The sequence below is a fragment of the Bos mutus genome, chromosome 10 (assembly GCF_027580195.1).
Source record: "Bos mutus isolate GX-2022 chromosome 10, NWIPB_WYAK_1.1, whole genome shotgun sequence".
NCBI lineage: Eukaryota > Metazoa > Chordata > Mammalia > Artiodactyla > Bovidae > Bos > Bos mutus.
Genome location: NC_091626.1, coordinates 38150682 through 38164634, shown reverse-complemented (window position 1 = coordinate 38164634; position 13953 = coordinate 38150682).

The window sequence follows — 13953 nt, the reverse complement described above, 5'->3', positions numbered from 1 at the left end:
AGCTTAATAACCTAAGCCAGTGTCTGACCATTCTATACTTCCTACTTCCAAGTATGAATGGCACATGTATCTTCTATTTTCATCATACTGTTGAGTACATCTGTTCTTAAATTCACACTGGAATAGCCAATCAGATCAGTTCAGTTCAGTCACTCAGTCATGTCCAACTCTTTGCGACCCCATGAATCACAGCACGCCAGGCCTCCCTGTCCACCACCAACTCCAGGAGTTCACTCAGTGGTTCTAATGAAATTTAAATTTGAGCAGTTAAGCCACCTCAAAACATAATCAGATAAATCTAAAACCAAGCACATGTATCTAGCTATATATACTATACAGAGGATTAATAAATAATCTAGGTACAACTGCATGGGCACTTTGTAACTGAGGTATAACCAGTCTTGGGGAGAGAAAAAATGGCAGGTACATTTTGCTTTCACAAGGTTACTAATTTATTTTCAGGAATCTCGATACTGGTATTAAAAAAAAAAAAAAAAAACCGTTTTAAAGAATACAGTTTCGGTTTACAGATTACAAATACTGGATTGGCCAGAAAGGTCCTTCAATTTTTAAGTTTAAAAAAAAAAAAAGACACATTTTTTCATTTTCACCAAGAACTTTATTGAAGAATGTAGTCACTGTTTTATTCCACTATCTTCTGACATTTTTTAGGCAACTTTTTAATTCCAGCTTACGAAAACTTTTGAGCAAAGAACTGTTCACTTGCCTTTTACAGTCTTCCAGGGAATTGAAATTTTTTCCATTAAGATAATTTTTTAAAGACCAAACTAAATATAAATCTGAAGGCTTACTATCTGGAGAATATGGAAAATGAATCAACTTACCAGCCAAGCTAAGACAGTTTTTGCCTGGTCATCAAACATTGAGTCTTGTATTATCCTGACGGAAGACTGTGCTTTTTCTATTGATTAATTACAGACACTTTTCATCAAATTTTAGCTAGTTTAAGTGGGAGCATCATCCCGTGAGAAATCTCCAGTATGAAACTTTGCAAACCACTTGCAAGATGTTCAATCAGTCACAGCACCATCTCCATACACTGCACAAATCTTTGTTTCAGTAGCATTTTTACCTTTCTTGAAATAAAAAGGCACAATATACTGAAAATGTTTTTCTTCTTCCATCTTCAATATTAAAATAGCTACACAAAAATTCACCCATTTTTTTAACATTTTTTAAAGTGCATGCTGATATGCCAGCTGTCGTGATACAATGTAATAAGATTGTTTCAAATAAAGATTACTACTAGAGCCATCTTATGGAAAAAATCAAATACATTTAGACTCAAAATACACTTATCTGATAAGACTATCCATTCACTTTCATTTCTATCATTCACAAGGGAATCTGAAAAATAAGAAAAATTAAGTTGTAAATCCTCAATATATTTAACTTATTGAAACATTAGAATATTCAAGATTTGAAGAGCAAATTCAGATTACAAATTAATTCTCATTAATACATTTATCAAAATGCTGTTAAGTCAGAGGAAATCTACAATTGCAAAAAATCAAGTCTTAATGTAAAAACTCAAATATTGTTCCTCACCTTTTGAAATGAAACTCACACTGAACCTTTTTTACTTTCCTACACTGTATGACACCATATTGTATTTATCATGCCTAGGTTATTTATTAGAGAAGGCAATGGCACCCCACTCCAGTACTCTTCCCTGGAAAATCCCATGGACAGAGGAGCCTGGTAGGCTGTGGTCCATGGGGTCGATAGGAGTCAGACAAGACTGAGCAACTTCACTTTCACTTTTCGCTTTCATGCATCGGAGAAGGAAATGGCAACCCACTCCAGTGTTCTTGCCTGGAGAGTCCCGGGGACGGCAGAGCCAGGTGGGCTGCTGTCTCTGGGGTCGCACAGAGTCCGGACACGACTGAAGTGACTTAGCAGAGGTTATTTATTAACTGGTCTTTCCTAATGATTCCCCATCAAGTGTAAAAGCAATCCTTATGAAATGATTGACAGATTTCTCCCTCTCAAAGCCCTTTACATGTTTTCCACTTAATTTTCAAATTATTTTTTAAAAGGAATTCTAAAACATGAAACAAGAGTACAGCTACTCTTAATTGCAACCAAGTACAAGCTTTTGTTCCATCACTGACCATGTGTATGTATTTATTACAGTGTTTACTATAATACTACAATAAATGTATTCCTCCCCACCTAGCCTCCCATGGGAGTTGTTCAAGAAATCATCTTTGTATCTGTACTGGTGAGCACACGGTAGGCATTCAAATGCTAAGGGTATGTATTTTTAAAAATGAAATAATTCATACTAGTTAACTACAGGGTAAGATATACTTAAAAACACTAGTTCACAACTGTACTGATCAGAGGCTTCTAAATTAAGACAACCATGGTTTATGATCTGAGCAGATCTGGAAAACCTAAACTCAGGAAATCCATAAACTCTGGAGGAATCATACCTGCATGGTAATGGGGTTTTTCTTGCCATAAAACTAGGGCTTCCTCTCTGCCACCACTATAACCATGATTTCAGAATAAGCAAACCAGTATCATAATGAAAACCAGGGTAGTGGTTTATAACCTAATGTAGGTTTCATAGTGGCTTTTCCACTTCAGCTTGGGCAAGTTACTTATTCCCTCATCTATAAAATAATTATACCCACTTACAATAACATCGAAAACAGGGATACTAAGGTATAAATTTAAATTTGTACAAGATTTTGTGTTGGAAATTAAAAATGCTGGTGAGAAAATGAACTAAAGTTATGGGAAGACTCAGTATTGTCAGTTCTCTCTAAAATGATTTATAGATTTAATGTAAAACCCAATTAAATTTGCAAGTGGTTTATTTGGGGAGTGTATGTGTGGGGTGTGTGTAAAGGAATCAACAAGCTATTGCTAACATTTACTTGGGAAAAGAAATTAGAACAGCAAAAACATTTTCTAAAAAGAAAAAGTTACAAGGCCTATGCCATCTGATTTCAAGACTTACTATAAATTTAATGTAATATTATTAATGGAAAAGAAAAGTCTAAAATAGACTCATTAAATACATGGTTGATTGTGACAGAGGTGAAAAGACACATCAATGGAGAACAACAGTGCTTTTCCACAAACGGTGCTGGAGCAACGAGGACATCGGTATACAAAAAGAAACTAACACCAGAAACCAAACCACACCTTGTACCACATATGGAAATTAACTGAAAGTGATGGGAAGTCAAAATGTACCTCAAAGTCTAAAACTGCTGGATGAAAAAAAAATCTTTGTGACCCTGGTTTAAAAAAGCGTTTTCAGATACTATAATACACCAAAAGGATGAAACATAAATGAAAAAAACTGACAAACTGAATTTCACCCAAATTAAAAGCTTCTGCTCTCCTTTAAGAGGATGAAAAGGAAAAGACTCTAGAGAAAATAAATCACATCTGACAAAGGATACCTGACCACAATGTATAAAAACTCTGAAAATTTAACAACCCAATTTTAAAAAATGGGAAAAAGACTCAAATTTGTATTACAAATAAAACTGATGTTCCTTCTTTAACCATCCTAACACAAGAGGTAATCACCATATTATATATACACACACACAGACACACACCTTTCCAGTCAACAAATAACAATTCTTAAAGTAAATGCTGGTGTAATTATAAAGACTGTTACCGAGCAAGGGCCCTTGAGTTTGTGTTTGACGTGTATGATTGGAATTTGATTTTTTACTATGTGGAACCATGAAGTGGAATTTTAGGAAAAATCATTTAAATGAGTTCAACTATACAATCAATATGGAATTTAATAAAAACTTAATTTTTGGGGAAAAGTCAATAGGCTTTAAGGCTAATGTAATATGGGAAAATCTGACATAGAAAAACAATAACCCACCTTTAGTAGACTGGGTTTAAGAGTCAGCAGCAATCAAGTGACAGCACAGTAAAGATTCAATGTAAATATTTAGATGTCTACAATATATTGCCAGGAAAAATTAAAAATAAAACTAAGTATTATGCAATTCTTCCCCCTTTGGGAAAAAGACCTTTAAAAATCACTAGCAAGATATATTAGAAATACATGTGCATGTATTATTATGTCCACACAGCCAGTATGTATATACTGACCTCCAAAAGTGTGTGCTTTGGGAAGGTGAAGTGATAAATCCTGACAAATAAGGAAAGGAATCTTGGACTGTTTCCCGGATATCTGGTGGAGAAACTCTTCAATCACTGAGTTTAGGAGAAAAACTAAGGATGTCAACAATTAATAGGAAAAAACTGAGATGTCAATAATAGAAACAAAGTAAAAAGAATATTTCATGTAAGAATATGAAGAAGACATAATAAATGGTACATGCAGCAGATTACTGTTTCTCCATCTGGTTAAGAGACCACCTGCATAGTAATTCTCCAAAGAAGTGAATTCATGAAATCTGAATTGAGTCCCATGAATCTATTTTGAACAAGTACCTGATGTAATGCTACTGAATACACTAAAATGTGAGAATCATTGATTTGCATACAGCTTAAAAAAGAATATGGCAACAAATGGTTATTAAAGAGTTTTAAGAGATTAGATTTCTGATGTATAGCAAAATGGAGGATGAAGCTGTAGGGCATGATGGGTACTTGGGAAAACTTTTTTCCACTGGATTTTAAAGTAACAATTTTCAGAAATAGGAGCACCAAACTAGATGAAAAAAAGAAATATCTGGTAGAAACTTTATAATAGATGGTTTCTAATATCTCATTGATTCAACATCAGCTGAACATCTTCAACATGAAGAGGGACAGAGCCAGGTAGCTGGTAAGGAAAAAAAAAATGCGTAAGAGTTCAGAGATTAAAAAGCAACTTAAAAAAAAGAGCATCTTTTATATTTTACGAACAGGTCAAGAGAGAAAAACAGCTCTGATTTAAAACAGGCAAGGTCAATACAGTCAAAGAAAATTTTACATGTGGGCTCAGTTCTGCCGTTGCAAAGAACCTGAACACAAGACTCCCTTACCAGCAATATAAAGGGATTCAGGTTTACACTGAAAGCATCTTCTACTGACATGTTCTATTAACACCTAATTTGAAGTTCAATTCATAGGATAAAAATGTTACTGCTATTTAGTCACTAAGTCGTATCTGACTCTTTTGCAACCCTATGGACTGCAGCCCACCAGGCTCCTCTGTCCATGGAATTTCTCAGCCAAGAATACTGGAGTGGGTTGCCATTTCCTTTTCCAGGGGATCTTCCTGACCTAGGCATCAAACCTGCATCCCCTATGTTGGCAAGTGGATTCTTTACCACTGAGCTATCTGGATAAAGAATAAGTGACAGATAATTCTATTTACATAAATGTTGTTTATTATTTTAACAAGAGATTAACATCATTTTATGGCAACCTTTTCCCCAAAGATATTCAATATTCACAAGGTAGCCCATTTCAATTAATCACTGTTTGATCCTTCACCTGTCCCTACTGTAAATGGAATAAATGTGGCTGAATGCAGTTCTTACATATTTCTAGAGGAAAGGTCTACTAGAAATGAACACAGATAAAACTTCCTTCACAGGCAATACAATGAATTCACTCAACAGACTGAAACACGTTTGACATGGAAAGCCTAACAGGCAAGTCACCAGTGCTGGCAAGTTTATACTTTAGCAATTACTTCTGACAACAAAGTTTTTCTTCCTTGTTGGCAACCCTCTCATGATAAGCCAAATGAAGCTTTCTGACAAATGACTTCATGTGAAGACAGGACGTGCCATCCCCTTTCCCCCAATCTAGGTATTTGGACAGCTTTCAAAATGAGTTTCAGAAGATATGCTTTCAGGCTTGTCTACTCTAAATCCATTCTTTTCCCTAAATGGAAATCTGACAAAACAGGAAGTACTTGGCAGCATAGAGAAGCAAGTCTTGCGGCTTCAGTTTTTACTGGTAACAGACTAAGTTCTTCGTGACTGTGTAATAAAATGCAGAACTACAAATTTGAGAAGAAAACAACAAAACCCTGCCTTGGTTACCAAGCTTCCCTTGGCATTTTAAAGGTCTTAAAAAGACAGTATCACATGATACATAGAGAAATAAGAAACAGGAAGATGGTTTTCCTTTTGTTATGTTACTTCATTTAAGAATCCCCCTCCTTACCCTGTCTGACCAAAAGCTAAGCCACCAAAACTATACAAACACTGAAAGGAGTTTTATGTCTGGATCTAAAGACTAAGAAATACAAAGACTCATGCTAACTACAAATAAATATACACCCTTAAATGGGCTGTTAGGATTAGCAGAATCAATAACACACTATCAAACATACCGTAAGTAAAAAAGAATCCTCCCCCATGATTTCAAGTTGCCACCCTCTACACCCCATTTCACTGCTGCTGAAAACAACTAGAAGCATTTTCAGGTAACAGTTTGTACCTTCACTTTTAAGCTGTCACACTTAAGGGTACAGCAATATCTCAAAGTGCCTTGTAAATGTTAAAACCTACCAAATAAATGTAAACCATTGTTAGGTCCATTTTTCTACTCCTCAAAAGCAGGTTCACATCTGTAGGTTATAAAATTAATTTGCCGGTCACAACAGAGTTTTTTAAAAAGTGAACTACAGGAGAAAAAAACTAGGAGTGCACTGTACTTTCATTTGTTGGGTGTATGAGAAGTACACACACACACACAGAACAGAAACATCACTACAATGAAATTAATCAACGACCTTGCTTAGCTATAATTCCAAGAATCTGTTTTGTCAGAACACTTGTGAGATATAAAGCAGTGAAACTGGGTAAGGACATTAAAGCTTCTGTCAATTTGAACCCATTCAGCAGGAATAGCAAAATTCTTAAAGTGCTAAAATTATCAAGTCAATGTCTGATACTTCTGATTTTCAGGGGTTGTTAAGTATCAGTTAACCTTTTAGGGATATAAATACTATCTCACCCAGTTCCTATTTTCAGCCTACTCCTCCTTTCATGTCTAGAGGCATTATGGTATTATGCTAAGAAAAATGTACTTGGAGAGAGAGATTATGGGTTCAATAACTGACTGAGTCAGGTCATTTGTATATTGTTACTGGCAGCAAATGTACCCTTAATCCTGGCCAAACTTTTCACAAATTTGGACCACTGAAAATGAGGAAGATTGGTGGGCAGGCAGACCTGTGAAAATTTGGTTGTCAGAAAAACAATCCCTCTGGTGGTTAATTAGACATACTAGCCTTTATAAAGCAATAGGAAATCATTCTTACGAAAATCCTTGACCTGTGGATAGTCCCCAGAGTCATCTAGCCCACTATACATTCTGGAATCTGACCCAATTCCTAAACCTCAAGTGATCTCATTTTAAGTAACTCATCAGGCAGGTTGTTCCTAGTGTACAAAAACTGACAAAGCACATTTTTACTGGGATGCATTCTCCATTAACTATCACCTTTTACCTTGCTATATTTTTTATAAACTGTTACTCCATAAATGAGTGCCTTCTAAGTGCCAAGGCCTGTGACAGGTTCTAAACCTACAAAGGTGAATAAGGTGCAATTCTAAGATATCATAACTTATGAAGGACATTTAAGTAGACAAAAAGGTAATAAAGCAATATAGAAAGTGGTATAAATTATGCAAAAGGAAATACATGAAATTCATATGGACACATTACCTATAGCTGCAGAAATACCAAGAAAGCATCACTTAAAAAAGAAGCTTTTGAATATTTGACAATAGGGCAACACTGTAGATGGTGAGAAAAGTATGAATAAAAACAAAGAACTGGGAAAATACAGAGCTTATGTAGGATAGCCACGATAATTTTAGTGTGACTGTAGCAAGTAATACCTGAAGGGAGGAAGTATGAAGTTTTGAGAGAGGTTGATATGATCTTCAGGAAGCGGAGACAAAAGAGTCTAGATGCTTTATTTCTGTATATAAATGTAAAATTCTCTTGGAATGACAAACGTTATGTAACAGGACACACACACTACCACCACCACCTAATATCTAGCATCATTATAAGTACTTTACATCTATTAACTCATTCAATACTAATCTTAACCAAGTCAGCTCTATTACTATCCCTATCATATAGCTGAGGCAGAGGTTAAGAAATCTACTCTAAACCACCCATCCCCACAAAAAGCCTGGCCACATCTATATATTCCAAAGCTTAAGTATCTTCTTTGCTATTCCTGAATAATTTTAAAAATTGTAATTCTAGTGGGGATACTGGGGAGACCTAAATCTTCTAAGTAACTAAAGTGATTTAGTCTTTGAAATATACAAAATAAATATTTTAATTTTTTTCAAAAATGAAAACTATGATAGCTAGAATTACCAATTTTCAATGTACTCATTTTGAAATATATAGAAATATCGAATCACTATGCTGTGTACCAGAAACCAACACACAGTAGTTTGTCAATTATACTTCAAAACAAACAAAGACATCAGATTTGTGGTCACCAGAGGTGGGGAGTATGAGGAGGGGGAATTAGATAAGGGTAGTCAAAAGGCACAAACTGCCAGTTATGAGTACTTGAGATATAATGTACATGTTACCTTTCTTAGTTCAAGAATCATCCGTTTTTCCTCCGTTTATTTTACTTAATAAGCCACTTCAACTTTGCTTTCCAAGTTGTACTTTAAAACTCAGAACTAAGAAAGCCCTAATAAAAGCACCAAAACATCTAATGCAATAATGGAATTAAAAGTCAGAATACAGGGAACTCCCTGGAGGTCCAGTGGTTAGCACTCCTCACTTTCACTGGTTGGGGAAGTAAGATCCCACAGGCTGCATCACACGGCCAGAAAGTCAGAATACAGAAAACAATACAAGGTCCAGCATGTGCCTTAAAGGAAGAACACACACTTCCTGTTCAAGCTCTAACTAGCAGGTTTAAAACCGATTTCACCTTCCTTACCAACCAGTAGTCTCTTCTGCCTTTCCAAGTTTATTAACGGCACCATCTATTTCCCACTTTTTAGAATCTTGAGGTTTTTTTCCTTCTTGTTTACTTCTGTCATCAACTGGAAATCAAATGCTATCCACTCTCTTTCTCACAATCTTGTGCTCACCTATTCTTCTCTCCAGGCCCTCCTCACTCTAGTTTCACCTCATACTGACACCCCCACAAGAGTATCTTCATGGTTTCTCTACCTGCAATTCCTGTGTCACTTCTCTAGTCATACTGGATACTGTTTCCAAGTAATTTTCCAATTATACATTTTGTATCTACTCAAAAACCCTCAACAAAAATAATGAAATCAAAAGGGAAATCTTTATGCAAAAGTATCTGCAGCAACTTACTACTAAACATATAATGAAATCAAAAGAATTAGGGAACAAAATATCAAAACTCTAAAATATATAAATGAACAAAAGCCTTGAAAAGACAACTTGTCCATTGCTAATAATCAGTAAGTGAAATTATGGATAAAGGTCCCATTTCATTAGCTAACAACAAAAATATTAGAAAGAGTTCAACATATTTTGTACCTATTGAATCAGCAAAAATGATTATAATTAAAGGCAACCCACTCCAGTACTTTTGCCTGGAAAATCCCATGGACGGAGGAGCCTGGTGGGCTGCAGTCCATGGGGTTGCTAAGAGTCGGACACAACCGAGCGACTTCACTTTCACTCTTCACTTTCATGCATTGGAGAAGGAAATGGCAACCCACTCCAGTGTTCTTGCCTGGAGAATCCCAGGGACGGGGGAGCCTGGTGGGCTGTCGCCTATGGGGTCGCACAGAGTTAGACACGACTGAAGTGACTTGGCACGACTGAAGGAAATGGCAACCCACTCCAGTATTCTTGCCTGGAGAATCCCAGGGACTGGGGAGCCTGGTGGGCTGTCGCCTATGGGGTCGCACAGAGTTGGACACGACTGAAGTGACTTAGCAGCAGCAAGGCTGGTAGTTAAACTCACAGGAAAGGTGACAATGTAAATTATAACTCATTTCGGAAAACAACATGGCAACATTTCAAAGAGTCATAAAAATGTTCACACATTTTTATGCCATGAATTAAACCCTTTAAATCAATCCTAAAAGAACAGTGCAAAAGACAGAAAATACTCTATGTGCACAGATGATAATTATAGCACAATTTTTCTATGGGTAAGCAATAGAAAAATAAAGTTAGACATAAAACTGTTTGACAGAAAACTTTCAGACATTAAAATTACTGTGAAGGCTGTGCAGTCATATTGAATACCTATTACAATATTAAGGAATGAAGAAAAACAAAAATTTCTCTAAGTCTAAAAAAAATATATGCGCAAAGACTGGAAGAAGCAAATTAAAAAATCTAATGTTAGGGTGGAATTAGAAGTAATTTTTAAATTCCATCTTTATTTGTAAAATCTGAAAATAAAACAAAAACATAATCACTTTCTGCTCACGACCCAGCTCTCAAGGCCCTCTAGAAGTTTCCAAACCTATACAACACAACAAGCACTATATAAAATTCTGATGTGCAACTAATTCTAGAAACCTTGACTAGTGGGCTTCACACAATATTCCCAAGGTAATCTTTAATCAGCCATCCTTTCCAAACTGGTTTCTCGTTGTCCCAAACACAGCTTTTCTTAAGTACTGCATCCTTGTTCACAACCTTCATCAGCTTAGAAAGACTTCCTTTCTTCTAATTCTACATACTACATATCATTAACCTTGAAAAGTCTTCAATGATGGCTAAAAATATTTCTTTTTGTTCTGTACTATAAAACCAAGTTGTTGCAAAAAACAATTAGATTTAACTATACACTGAACTTTGACAAATCTATTTTTCTCATACGCCATGATTTAAATCAAAATAAGACATCTACTAGGGCAAAAGACCATATAGTTTTACGAAGGCTGCTTTGGCTGCAAATAAGCCAATTTAGTAACTTTTCAAAAAATAAGGACACCATTAGGAAAGCAGCTACACTCAACACAGCAATTTGCTCTATGACATTCAGAGATAACTGTACAGTGGAACAAATTCTATCATTTTTAAAGAGACAGATATATAATAGTAACACACCCCATCTTGATTACTAAAGAATATTTAAGTAAAATTGCATACCAGAAATATAATTTCAACAGATAGCAGATCCAGGTCTTTTAAAAACTGGAACACCTTTCCATTTTTCCAGAGTGAGGCTCCCTCTAGAAGACAAAAGGCTTTTTTGAGTATGTTATATAGCCCCCACACACAGAATAGACTGTTTTGCTTCATTTCTAAACACTTTTCCTGATGAGACCTTTGTATGTCAAGTGTTTTACCATAGGTTAAAAAAAAAAAAAAAAAACAAAACATTCACTGTGCTCTGTCATTAAAAATTCAGAAGTGGGAACACCACCAATGGGTAAAAAAAAATTCATAGGGATGTTCTAATTTTGAGATTTCAGTCTAAAATATCACATGTGCGTGCTCAGTCCCTTCAGTCGTGTCTGACTCTTTCCAACCCTACGGACTGTAGTCTGTAGCCCACCAGACTCTGTCCATGGGATTCTCCAGCCAAGAATACTGGAGTGGGTTGCCATGCCCTCCTCCAGGGGATATTTCTGACCCAGGGATATCAAACCTGCAACTCACGTGCTGCAGATGGATTCTTTACCACTGAGGCACTGGGGAAGCCCCTAAGATATCATGACCATGAAGCTGATTTTATACCCTCGTTTGAATCCTTGACCAAATAAATAAAATATTCTGCTTTCAAAATAGTTTTTCTTCATAAAACCATTATTAAAAACTTGACAATTTTGATTCTGTAGAAACATTAGTCTAACAATTTGGGCTCACTGAAATAGATTACAAAACCCAATTCTATCAAAATTAATTTTCTTTCATTTATTCCTAAGAGATAATTTGTAAGTGTTCAGTTAATATTCACCTCTAGTTACCTTCCACTAAAGTATCATAAAATCTTAAAAAAAAAAAAGACAAATGTCATGAATTTGTCTATTAAACTATTCTTAATGGTTCTCTAAATCTTTATTACATGAGCAATTACAATTCAACTCAGTACTAAATCAAGTATTTGAAACATTAAAAAAATTTGAAAGTTAAGCTGGCACTGGTGAAATACAAATTTTCAGAAGAGAATTACTGTTAAAGAAAACATAAGTCTGCTTATTTCACGTTTTCTATATAAAAGTACATAAAGATTCATAAGAAATAGTGATAGCATACATACAATATATCAGGTAGGGTAACCTAACAGTGATTAAACATGATGAGAGAGGCACACAGAGGGTCCTATGAGTACAAAAGCACCTGGGAATGACCCCAGTTCAATTCCTGGATCACGATCTCCTGGAGAAGGGATAGGCTATTCACTCCAGTAGTCTTGGGCTTCCCTGGTGGCTCAGCTGGTAAAGAATCTGCTTACAATGAGAAAGAGACCAGGGTTCAATCCCTGGGTTGGGAAGACCCCCTGGAGAAGGTAATGGCTACCCACTCCAGTATTCTGGCCTGAAGAATTCCATGCCATGGACTGTATAGTCCATGGGGTTGCAAAGAGTTGGATACAACTACGACTTTCACTTCACCTTCAGGAAGGTTACATGGAAACATAGTTAATCTCAACCAACTCTACCATAAAAATAATTTGTTTTTAGTAACTAGAAATGTCACTTTTGCCTAACAAAATGTTTCACTGTACAAACGCCTAACTGTACTGGAGCAAAAAAACAAATTTTAAGAATATACTCCTAAGGTCCAAAAAATTCTCATTTATTTTACTATATGGGTGACACAAAAGACTTGATAATTTTACCTGACTAAACAGAGACCCAGGAGATAAAGCTCAAAAATAAAGCTAAATTATATAAAGAAAAGGGGGGCAGGAGAGGAAAGAGAATAATGAAAGGAAAAAGTACAAGAAAAAAAGTAAGAGCAAACGCTTTGAAGGACAGTGGTATGGTTTCTTTGCCCTTTTATTTCCACTTCTAGAAATTTATTCTGAAGAAATAATCGGGCATGTCAGGAAATACCTAGATGCGTAGAAATTTTAGTCATAGACACCAGTTCTCAGAGAATATCTTTTGTAAAACACGCACAAGGATATTCAGACATATTATTGCTACTACAAAAATTAAGAGATCTGGTTACATAAAATATGGCATATTTATCCTACAGAACACTACGCAACCATGAACGCATATGTTCCCAGTATTTCCCACAAAGAAAAAACTTGAATGACAAAATGAGCACGACTAGAATGACCTTTATTTTGTAAAACAAAACCAGAGAAAAAGAGAAATCTCTCTGAATAATATATAAGTACAGTATAAACTGCAATCACCTCTTGGTGGTGGTGATACAAGACACTTCACTTTTTTTCCTCCTTTGTTTTTTTGGTAATTTCCAAATGCCCACTGACAGGCATTATTCGGATCAGATAATAAGTTTTAAGTCAGTGGCATTACAGGTGATTACCCCCTGGGGAAGTTGAATAGTACTACATATTCCATAATTTGCTTAAAAAAAAAAAAAAAAAAAGGTTAACTTCCAAATTCTTACTGAAACATCTTTTCTATATGCCACATTTTTAAATATGGAGAGAAAAAAATCATTAAAATTGCCATATTATTCCTTGATAAAAGTATTAAGTACTTAATATTCTAAAAATGAGAACAGCATGAGTGGGTAAACATATTCATGTGTGTCCTAACTCTAAGACTTCCTTCTAAAGTATCACTGTCAGGAAGGGAATTACAGTTTCATTTGAACCCTTGACCAAAGACTTTTTAAACTACCACTCTTTGATTTTGTTATTTATGGCTTTACTTATTGATCCATAAAAAACTTTCCAGGCACTCTCCCCAATTGCAAACATTTTTACAGACATTCGAACTCACCTCAGGAACACTTGCAGATGTCTGTCACTGAGCTGTTCTGTTTTCTTCAGACTAACTGCTAAAAAAGCCCAAATAAATCATTAAATTACTCGATCATTTTCTAGTCTGGAGCCCCACCAAT